Here is an 11,341-nt window from a genome sequence, read left to right on the forward strand (position 1 = left end):
TCCAGGTGGAGGTATTGTCCACGGGTCTGTCCTGCAGATAAGGGAACCGAGGCACTGAGACACTCAATAAGAGCTTGCAGTTTGTGAGTAGCAGAGAAGTCTAAAGAGGGTCACTGTCAGGGACGGATGGAGCTGGGCCCGCTGTGGCAGGCTCTGACTCGGGTCAGGTACAAGACAAAGGGAAATTAAAGCGGGAAAGTGGATATGAGAGGCACACAAGCGGAAGTGGTAAGAGTTGGCCTCACTTGTTATGAGACCTGGGGAATTATCAAGGGGACTCAAGAGTGTTCTAGTATGCCTAGTTGGAAATGCTAAAAGCATTACACACACACACACACACACACACACACACACACACACACACACACACACACACACACACACACACATTTTGTTTCCAGGGGAGAAGAGCCTGTGCTTTTTTTTGGACATGTGAGTTTGAGGCACCTTGTAGGCTCTTGGAAACTTGAGGAAGATTGGCAGCAGAAATACAGGTGTTGGCATTGTCCCTTTAAAAGTGATTGCTGCCTGAAATTAAGGGAGCACTAAAGCAAGAGCAGCAAAAGAGGAGGTCAGTGTCACAACTGAGTTTTGTATTTGAAATAAGCCAAAAGATTTGAGTTGGTAACCCTCTTGTGATTTGATCTTGTTCAAAGGCAAGCCCACAATGGCTCAGGAATTGACCTCATCTTTCAACCATAGCCCTGGTGCATGACACAAGCTTGCAGCCCACCTTGGTGTGCAGGATGCTTCCATCTGTCCCTCTATGTCCACTGTCCGTCCATTTCTCCCCTGGGAGACTGACATGCAGGAGCTGCAGCCCCTGGGTCCCCCTTGGGTCCAGCCACCGAGAGGACTCAGAAGGCGTCAGGAGTGCGAGGCTGGTGTATTTATTTCCTTGGCTCTTTTACTGTCTGATCCTTGTGGCCTGACTGCTTTCCTTTGCCCAAGATTTTCTACGGTTAACTTTATAGAAGGTTCCAATAGTGGCTCTCTCCCTCTGCCCTTCAGGCCCAGAGGTGGTAATATCTTCCACTGTTCCTAGCCCCAGGGGACTCTACTGACCTTTGTTAGAGTTTATGAACACAGCTCACATCTTTATAAATGCCTTTGTTGAGGTTTCCCCAACTTCCTGGCCCCTACTAGGATAAATAATACACCTAATAAACCAGAAGGAATTTATGTTCTGTAAGGCACTAGCCCTACCCTTAATAAACAGAGGGGAGCTTCTAATCTGTGGGGTCTCTGACCTGGAAAGAGACGAGAGAATTAGTACAGGGTGTGCAAATCCACAGTACATGCAACACCGCCCATGAACAGAATAACATCTTACGCAGTTGTCAGGCTTTGTCAAATGTTTGTAAGTGCCTTAGGGTTTTATAAAATAAAATAAAATGTATTTGAAAATACCATGAAATTCATTTTAACAGATGTCTTTAAATATTTTTTTTCAAAAGATTTTATTTATTTCTCAGAGAGAGAGAGCACGAGCAGGGGGAGCTGCAGGCAGAAGGAGAAGGAGGTTCCTTGCTGAGCAGGGACCCGGATGCGGGACTCGATCCCAGGACCCTGGGATCATGACCTGAGCGGAAGGCAGACACTTAACTGACTGAGCCACCCAGGCGCCCCTTTATATATTTTCTTAATCAACAAATAACACTAAAAACATAACTGTTGCCATGTTTGGCTAAGGAAATATTTTATTTTATTTATTTACTTTTAGGAAATATTTTAAAATGTATAGAGTGAACTCACACGTGAAAAAGTTGGTTGAACACTACTTCCAAAGCTTTTGTTGTGAAAGTTCACCAGCCTTTTCTCTGGGTCCCAAACTAGGAGGGAGTAGAATGACTGGTTCAGTTCTAACTATTTCTATCAGGATGGAGACAAAGACGACCGCCCACATCTTGAAAGAATTTTTGTATAATCATTTCTAAGTTTTTCATTTCCAGAAAGAAATTCCGGTTCTCGGTCTTGCACTAAAGAGTACACCACATTCTCAGCTTTGGCAACACCTTGTCCTTTGTGTGACCTACCATGGCTCAAGCGGTGAGCAGAGTCTACAGAATGCAAAAATAAACATCTCTAAGGGCCTGTGGAATTTGATGGCTTGTGCAGTGTGGGGCAGACAGTGGGCCGAGTGCCAGGCTCTGTAGGTGAGCCCTCCAGCAACCCGCATGCATTTTTAGCCACTCTCTTGGTCACCAGAAAGGCCAAGCCATGATTAGAAGCTTGGGATTTTCAGCCCCGCGTCCCCCTCCCTTTTTCTGAGAGAGGGGAGGCGCTGAAAATGGAGTTAATAACTGATCACGTTTATGTGAGGAAGCCTCCATAAAATCCCAGTCGTGTGGGGCTCGGGGAGCTTCCAGGTTGGTGTACACGTGGAGGTGTGAGGAAAGTGTCATCCCTGGACAGGGCACGGAAGTCCTGGGGCCCTGCTCACATACCTTGCCCTACATGTCTCTGGCATCTAGATGTTCATCTGTATCTTTTATCATAGCCTTTTAGCGTAAACTGGTAAACATGAGTAAGTGTTTCCCTGAGTTCTGTGAGCCGTTCTAGCAAATTAGTGGAACCCAAGGAAGAGGTCATTGGCACTGCTGAACTATTGTTTGTTGGTCAGAAGCTCAGATGATATCCTTGGCATGTGACTGCTGTCTGAGGGTGGGGGGTGAGGGACGGTCTTCTGGGACTGAGCCCTTAAACTGTGGGATCTGACACTTTCTCTGGGTAGAAGTCAGAATTGAGTTGAATTCTTGGACACCCTGCTGGTGCTCAAGAATGGCTTCTTGGTGTGCGGGTGACTGGAAATGTCAGACGTGAAGTGTTTTGTGTGAGCAGTAAAGGAGACTCACGGGAGAGAAACACATAGTAGGGAAGAACTGGATTTTCCCTACACAGGAAGGAAAAATCTGAGTTTTTCCATTACATTGGCAGTGAAGTTATGTTTGCAGGTTTGGCCTGGTCTGGAGGCAGGGCCCGACCATGCTGGTATACTCCGTGAGATATATTCACTTAAGACTCTGTTACCCAGGTGCTGGGAAAGCTGGTTAATCTGGTTTGATAGTGGATAAAAAGAACAAAGAACGGATGGGTAATTTCTTGCCCCCATCCCTCAAGCTCCCCGTACCCCTTCCCCATGTGATTTGAGAAAACGTCCAGAACTCGAGAATTGGGGATGTTCATTCCCTAAATGTCTAGTGAGTGCCTGTTCTCTTCCAGGCCGTGTCTGAGGCACTGAAGCATCAAGGGTCCCCCACTCTTAGGGAGCTCACACTCCAGGCAGATCTGAGTTCTGCCTGCGCTGGCTTTCAAACACCGGTTCTCCACAACGCTGCATAACTCGAGGGGTTAACTTCTAGCTAAGTCAGAAATATCTGACTGGTTGCCTCTCCCATTCCAACAACATAGCGGTAGCCGTGATTACAGAGTGTGGAAAATGTTTTGGTATAGACAGCCAGCACTGTTCTTCAATAAAAGGCTCTCTGTGAATGAACAGAAAGATTCTGTGTGATGCATCTCAAGCCCCAAGCTTCTCTCTGCAGCCAAGAGGCCTCTGATAGAACATATTCTGACCTAATAATTCCATACGCTGTAAGAGTGCAAAATTAGAATTCAAGACTTCTGCAAGCCCACAGAGTTAGACACAAGAATTTATTCACTGAGCTACATCAGCTTTATACCAGACACTGTTCCAGGCGCAGGCATCACTGACTGCATGTTATACTTTTTATCAGAGAGGGCTACAGCCCAGGCCTGTCGCTTCTTCTACGTGCACTTCCAAAGAGGAAAGACAAGAGCTCCATCACTGCAGAGGACGGTAATTGGGGCCAAGCTCCTGGTTTTGAATTGCACCATCAACAAACTATTAGACGCAGAAGTAAGCATTTTTCTGATGTTGCCTAGAATCAGCAGCTCTGCGGGGTAGCAGCTGGGCAGGGAGGGAAAGAAGGTGCTTTCTGTTCTCTGCATCTTACGTGAATCACAGGTTGTACCCTTTTCTCCCTGTCTGTAGACCAAATACCAGATAAATTGCTCTGCTGTTTATTCTAGGTCCTATGTAAAGTATTCCTGTCCCCCAAGTCTCACACCCAGTGTAGGAACTTGGGCAGCTTCATTACTGGAAGTCAGTGTTTCAGTTTAGTGCTCAAAGGCGCCCGACAGACACCCCCAAAATTTCTGGGTGAAGTCAGTAGTTAGTTATTCCCCTGTTACCAGGATCCGTGGGAGGACTAAGCAGAGAGAAGCAGAAAGGAGAGGGGGAAAAGCAAATCACTAGTTTTTCTTTACTAAGAGCAATATTATTTTTCATAGCACACATGTAATACCATTGAGCAACAAAAATAAATAAATCCATCTGCAGTAGAAGGCATCCCTAAGACCCAGAGACTCCAAATGGAAAAAATAGCTGGCTCCCTGGGCCAGAGACTGTGCAAACCCAAGCCGCCGGAGGAGTTTCTTTAACTTCCCTCCACACTGGATCCTTTTCAGATCGTGAGTTCGCCCCAGGCTACAAGTCTGTAAGAACACCACTCCGCTGCTCTGAAGGCTGTGCAGAAAAGTGTTGGAATCCTCCTAGCAGACTTGGAAGATGGCCCTGTGGCGCACATGGTGTCCTCTGTGATTCCCAGCCATTGAAAATATCAATCAACTTGGATAGATTCGATATCTTCCATGGAATGAACATGGTATCTCTCTCTCTCTCTCTCTCTTAGGCATTTATAAATTTCTCTTAGCACTGTCTTGTAGTTTTTAGTGGAAAAGTAATGCAAATATTAGGCTAAGTTTATTCCTGGGCATTTCATGGTTTGGGATGCCACCATAAAGTGGTATTTTTAAATTTTAATATGTAATCGCTCGCCACTAATATATAGAAATACATTTGATGGCTACACAAGAAAAAATAACAAATTCCAGTTTATCAAAATTAATAGCTTCTGCTCTTCAGAACATACCACTAAGAAATGAATGGGCAAGCCACAGAATGGGAGAAAATATTTGTAATACATATGTCTACAAAGGACTTGTATTGACAACATACAATGAATTTTTATATCTCAATAAAAAGACAACCCCCCAAAATGTGCATGACATTTGAATAGACAAAAGAAGATGTATGAATAGTTAATAAGTATATGAAAAAGATGGTGAACACTCTTAGTCATCAGGGAAACACAAATTAAAACTACAATGAAAATCCATTACATGCTGGAGCAACTGGACTTCTAATATATTACTCATAATATTGTGTAGCCATTTTGAAAAATAGTCTGGGAGTTTCTTCTAAAGTTAAATATATCCTTACAATATGACTCAGCAGTTTCATTCCTACATATTTACTCAAGAAAATGAAAACAGATGTCCACGTAAAGAAATGTATATGGATGTCACAGAAGCTTTGTTCATAATGGTCTGAAACTGGAAATGACCCTAATGTCCATCAACAGATGAATACATAAATAAATTGCAGTATATCCATAATACAGATTACTATTCAGCAATAAAAAGGAATCTACAGATACACACAACATCCTAGATGAATCTTAAAACATTACCATGAGTGAAAGAATCTGGAAACAAAATGGTCCATATTGTGTGATTCCATTTTTATGGAATTCTTGGCTGACAAAACTAATCTATATTGGATAGAAAGCAAACCAGTGGTAGCGTGGTGCTGAGGTTGGTGGAGATTGACTGCAAAGGAGGATGAGGGAGTATTTGGGGTGAGGAAAATATTCTCTATTTTAGTTGTGGTGGTTGCGGTTATGTGAGTGTATACATTGTCAAAAGTCATCAAAACATAAACTTAAAAAATGGGTGTGTATAAATTATATCTCAATTTTGAAAAGTTTCCAACAGTCTTTGCCAGTTTAAAATACTTGCTTTCATCTTAGCTCAGTCGTTTTGGATCAATATTTAGTTAAATCCAAGGTTAATCTCTAAGTAAGTGTTGTTTCTCCTTTCTGTGGTGTTTATCCCTCCGTCTCCTTTTGCCTGTCTGGCTTAGGAGCGAACTCATGTGTCCTCATAGTAATGGTGGATGAGGTGGTTGCCATGTAGGTCCCTGAGTTCTCATTGGCCTAAGCAGAGCTTTCCTCAGTATTGGTGTCTAGGCATTCTGCGGGTGACACTCATCTTGCTGGTCTCCAGGTATTGGCTTCTGTCCTCACTGTGTCCTGTAGAAGCCTACCCAGACAGGAAGGGCGAAAGGTTTTTTAAAAGGAAGAATGATGAGCTGCCTAGGTTTTTCAGGGCTGCACTTCCGATTCTCTTAAGTCTTGACCAGGGGTAGATAAGTGGTATGGTGAAGAATTAGGGAACTACTTTCCCTTTGTGCGGTAGAAACTTCCCCTTCAGCACAAGCCTATGATTCCTTATTTATGGATGAATTTATTATGGATGGGACTGGTCTTCTTGTTTCTTACAGCAATAAACTTCTTGGCTTAGCCTTAATAAGAGAAGGGGGCCATGAGAGAAAACCAGCTTGCCAACAAAAGGTAATAAATACCTCAAGAGATATTCCAAAAATACTATCTAGAGTATAGGAATATTTTAGAAATGCCTCAAAAAGGAGAGAGACTGGCAAATTTCATGATTCTTAAGTAAAAACAAAGAATAGAACCATCAGTTTACTGAGAAGTGCCTGGTTGACCAGGTAACTCACACATGAGGGAAGAGATACCTCATAATCAGTCACCTGGTTTGAAGGATAAACAGTAATTCAACTCCCTGGTTTTGGAGATTAGGAAATGGTAGGAGAGAGGAAGTGATTTGCACAGGGTCATACAACTACGTCGTGTCACTTAGACCCAATGGTCTTAATTCTTGCCCTTGATATCTTTCTCCCACATACCTTTATCTGTTTTGTGGCTGCAAAGCAATTTATAAAGAGGGGTACAGCTAAAGGTTAAGGCACTGGAAGTAAAAGGGAATGGAGGAAGGAAAGAGCAAGAAAGATAGTGTTGGGAGCCCTAACAAAACAAGCGGTTCCGAGACCACTGTCAACTTTTCTGTAGCAGCACACTGACTGTAAGAGGTACATAAGTCTTCTACTGACAGAAGAGATCACTTCAGAAAACTTTACCGAGGACAACATGAAGGATTTGCCCCACAAATGCAATGCTTTCCTGGAAAGTTATTGACTGTTATCAAGAATTCTTTGCAAATGGTTAGATTTTTTAAAAAGATTTTATTATTTATTTGAGAGAGAGAGAGAGAGAGAGAGAGAGAGAGAAAGCATGAGCAGCAGGGAGGGACAGAGTGCAGAGAGAGAAGCAGACTCCCCACTGAATAGGGAGCCTGATCCCAGGACCCTGAGATCATAGACCTGAGCTGAGATCAAGAGTTGGATGCTTAGCCAACTGAGATACCCAGACACCCCAGAAATAATATCACATTTATAGAAAAGTTGTAAGAATAGTACAAAAACTTTTTTAAAGATTTCATTTATTTGAGAGAGAGTGAGAGAGAAAGCACAAATGGGGGGAGGGGCAGAGAGAGGGAGAAGCAGACTCCCCACTGAGTGGGTAGCCAACACAGGGCTTGATGTCAGGACCCCACGATCATTACCTGAACCCAAAGCAGATGCTTAACCAACTGAGTCACTCAGGCACCCTTGCAAATGGTTAGATTTTTTTAAAGCAAGGAGGATGACGTGAAAATGAGCCTATATCCTAATTTGTACTATTAAGGAGTAATCTTAGAGGAACATCATGATATAGAGTCTCTCTTGTTCCAAAAAGGTTTTTCTGAAACCAGAATGAGATGCAGAATGCAATTATACTTTAGTGGTTGGATGCCAAAATGAAATAAATTGGAGGCTGATTAGTAAAATGAAGAATCACCTGATGGTAACATGTTTCCTTTGCATGTAGTTTTAGGTATACTATTAACTCAGTAAAGGACTTTTTTCTTATATTTGTGCCATATCAGGGCAGTTAATTATTTATAAGAATGTGCAGGCTAATATCCTAGGGGAAGTGCAGGCTGCTCCAAAGTCCCCATGAAACTACGTTAGCCTTCTCTAACCTGTGCGTTTCTTCTGAATATATAGAAATCTATTAACTGACCTGTTTTGAAAGAAACACGAGTGTTTTTTTTGGGCAGTATACCCTTGTGTTAGCCTGTGGGCTTCCTCCCCCTTTCTTCTGTCATGATCACTCACACGAATGGGTGTTCAAGCTTTACCATTGTTTGTATGGCTTGTTGACAGCAGTGCCCAATAGCCGTTTGGAAATCTGGAGGGTGGATGGGCAAGGGCACTGTCCAAAATCTGCCAGGGTCTCTCATCTCCACCTGTATGTCCATGTAGCATTGCCAGGTGAGTCCCTTCACTCCTCTGGGCTTCAGCTTCATCCTCATGAACGGGAGGAAACAGCGCCCGTCTCTGAGGCTTGTGAGGCTCAAGTGGGCCTGCTCATGAGGAATTATGAATCATGGTACCGTCTACTGATGCTTTCAAAGCTACTTCTCCCCACCCTGGAACCCTGTGAGAATGTTCCCGGTTCTGTGGTTTTACCCAGGTCGACTTTAACTTACAACAGACCTCTGTTCATGGTGCCGTCAGCCCAGCGCTGCTTGGGTGTGTTACTCACCTCGCTCATTTGGATTCTTGCAATTGAATGTTTTTGAGAGATCCACACAAATTGGTTCTTAACTCATAAAATGTGGGAATGCCAAAGAGCAGTTACTCAACTAAAACAAATGAAAATGGAATCATCTGGAGACACAAGAGGCAAAGGAAAAGTTGATGATGCTTAAGATTTTTGTAACGAGATGGAACATTTCATTTTGCTGGGGGCTTGTTACGTACATCACGTCCTCTACTGAACAATCGTCTAATTTTCACTGTGTTGTTTCAATAAGTGATACGGTTCTTTCTAGTCCTTGAGACACTATACGAAGGAAATGTCTGTGCTCATATTTTCATCACAGGAGTAGGCCTGAACTATCTAAGAAAACTACATACAAAATGGGATACAATTTTGAAAATGATTCCTAACAATTAGCTGTATACCTTTTTGCATCATCTCTGCAACTGTATACCTTTTTTTGCATATCCTTCTATTCTTTGCGATAGTTGCAAATATACAACTTCTACATAAGTTTTACCTAGCTTCTCCTCACGATGTGCACACAGTTTTAGAGACTTCTTTTCACCTTAACATGACATCATAGATGTTTTCCCGTATTACAATATTATCTTCTTGTTTATGGTTTTAAAAGATTGAATACTGTTCCATTTGTTCATGTGTCATAACTCTCGAAACACTTCCCAGTTGTTGAGCACTTAAGCTGTCTCTGTTTTATATATTATTCATAATGCAACTATTATTTTCCACCCCTAGTGTCCATCTTCTCTTAAATTGTTTTCTTAGGATAACTTCCCAGCAATGAGATTACTATTCAAAGAGTTTGAAAACCTTTCTAATTCTTGATCTATGGCAGTACATTTCACTGCCTGTTTCAGCATTCTTTTTTTTTTTTTAAGATTTTATTGATTTGACACACAGGGAAAGAGCACAAGCAGGGGGAGTGGCAGAGGCAGAGGGAGAAGCAGGCTCCCCACTGAGCAGGGATCCCCGTGGGGGCCTCAGTCCCAGGACCCTGAGATCATGACCTGAGCCGAAGGCAGACGCTTAACCAGCTGAGCCACCCCGGCGCCCCTGCTTCAGCATTCCTGAACAGCACTGGGCAGCACTGACTGAGGATGGTCCGGATACTGGACATTCATATGTTGGTGGATTTACAGTCTTCAGTTGGAAAACAGCTTAACCTTGGGGTTATTTAAAAGGAAAAACTATGAAGAGGCTAGAACTAAACCAAGGCAGAGGTTTCTGAGCTTTGGCTGTTTTACTTGTACAATTGATTCTACCATTTCGTGACACTTGGCACCTATTTATGTCTAAGCAGTGAGTTATGTGTGTGTGTGTGTGTGCGCGCGCGCACGCGTGCGTGCACATGCATGCAGATGTGGGTAGAACTTTGAAGGCTGGTCACGTTGAAATTGTGAGAGGGAGCGCAAGACGTAAAGCATCCCATGAATGTGCCTCACATCTGGCCGTTCAGGAAACTCTGACTTACGGTAATGTGGTATCAGCAAAAGTAGAGAAGCTATTGCTTGCAGGGGCCCGTCAGGTGCCGTGTGTGAGTGAGAGCATGGGGTAGGACAGAACAGGAGGTCAGGGACAGGGTGAAGTGGGGAGGACAGGCCTTATCCAGGAATGTGCGTCTCCTTCACTCCCTCTGATAGCTGCCACAAAGGAATGCCTGACCGGGATCTCTAGCACTTACAATTTCTCAGGACAATTGGGAGATTTAAAGTTTTAGGTGTCTTAGTCCATTTAGGCTACTATAACGAAACTACTCTCGACTGAATGGCTTGGATAGCAAACCTTTATTTCTCACAGTTCTGGAGGTTGGGAAGTTCAAGATCAAGGTGCTGGCGGAATTGTATTGGGTGAGAGCCCATCTCCTTTCTCCTAGACAGCCATCTTTATGATGTGTCCTCATGTGGCGGAAGGGGTAAAGGAGCTCTCGGGGCCTCTCTTATGAGGCAATGAATCCCATTCACTATCTTTGCTCTGTATTTGCTCTCTGAACTCACAGGCTGCCAGTTTGTTCTGGTGGCCTTTAAGATTGCAAGATTCGACTGTGAGCCTTTTCTTTAAAAAAAAATTGTATTCATGGGGCTCAGTCGGTTGGGCATCTGTCTTTGGCTCGGGTCATGATCTCCAGGTCCTGGGATCAAGCCCCACATCGGGTTCCCTGCTCGGCAGAGAGCCTGCTTCTCCCTCTCCCTCTGCTTCTCCCCCTGCTTGTGCTCTCTCTCAAATGAATAAATAAAATCCTTAAAAATATTTTAAAAATTTTGTATTCATTTGGTTTGCCCATAATTTACCAAGTGGTACATAGGCTGTGTTCCAAATAATGCATGCTTTGTCATATTTGAAACGATGTTTCATTGAATTAATATTGCCTTGGATTTCGTCTGGTGATCATAATCAAATTATACCAACAACTGAGTAATTTGCTCCATCCAGTGGAAAAAGGATCTGTCAAACTCTTATTTTTGTCTCTCAAACAATTCATCCCTAACTATAACTCAGACGCCTGTTTGACATGCTAAAGAATACTTTAAGAAGCACCTTATATCACAGTTCCTGTGGGGCCAGAATCCAGGATGGCTTAACAGGGTGCTCGGCTCAGCATGTCACAGGCTACGGTCAAAATGTCGGCCAAGCTGTGTTCTCAACTGGAGGCTTACCAGGAAAAAATCTGCTTCCAAGCTCACTTGGGATGTTGTGGAAGAATTTGTTTCCTTTTTGTTGTAGGACTGAGA

At 43.3% G+C, this 11,341-nt stretch overlaps 1 protein-coding gene across 13 annotated transcripts in view; it reads left to right on the forward strand.

Annotated features, from left to right (window-relative positions):
- Positions 1-11,341, forward strand: part of SLC16A12 (solute carrier family 16 member 12) — a 75,577-nt gene that overhangs the window by 37,142 nt on the left and 27,094 nt on the right. For 3 of the 13 annotated variants that reach the window (XM_073904467.1, XM_073904456.1, XM_073904458.1), the window contains exons 3-5: positions 1,953-2,049; positions 3,738-3,880; positions 4,492-4,688. The exons of 5 other annotated variants lie outside the window; for them this stretch is intronic. The gene's annotated coding sequence lies outside the window, so the exon portion shown is untranslated. The remainder of the gene's footprint in view (positions 1-1,952; positions 2,050-3,737; positions 3,881-4,491; positions 4,689-11,341) is intronic. 5 more of the 13 variants (XM_073904461.1, XM_073904457.1, XM_073904460.1 and 2 more) reach the window with 2 other exon arrangements.

The sequence above is a fragment of the Callorhinus ursinus genome, unplaced genomic scaffold, assembly GCF_003265705.2.
Source record: "Callorhinus ursinus isolate GAN/ISIS: 27379988/994484 unplaced genomic scaffold, GSC_fseal_2.0 scaffold20, whole genome shotgun sequence".
Taxonomy (NCBI): Eukaryota; Metazoa; Chordata; class Mammalia; order Carnivora; family Otariidae; genus Callorhinus; species Callorhinus ursinus.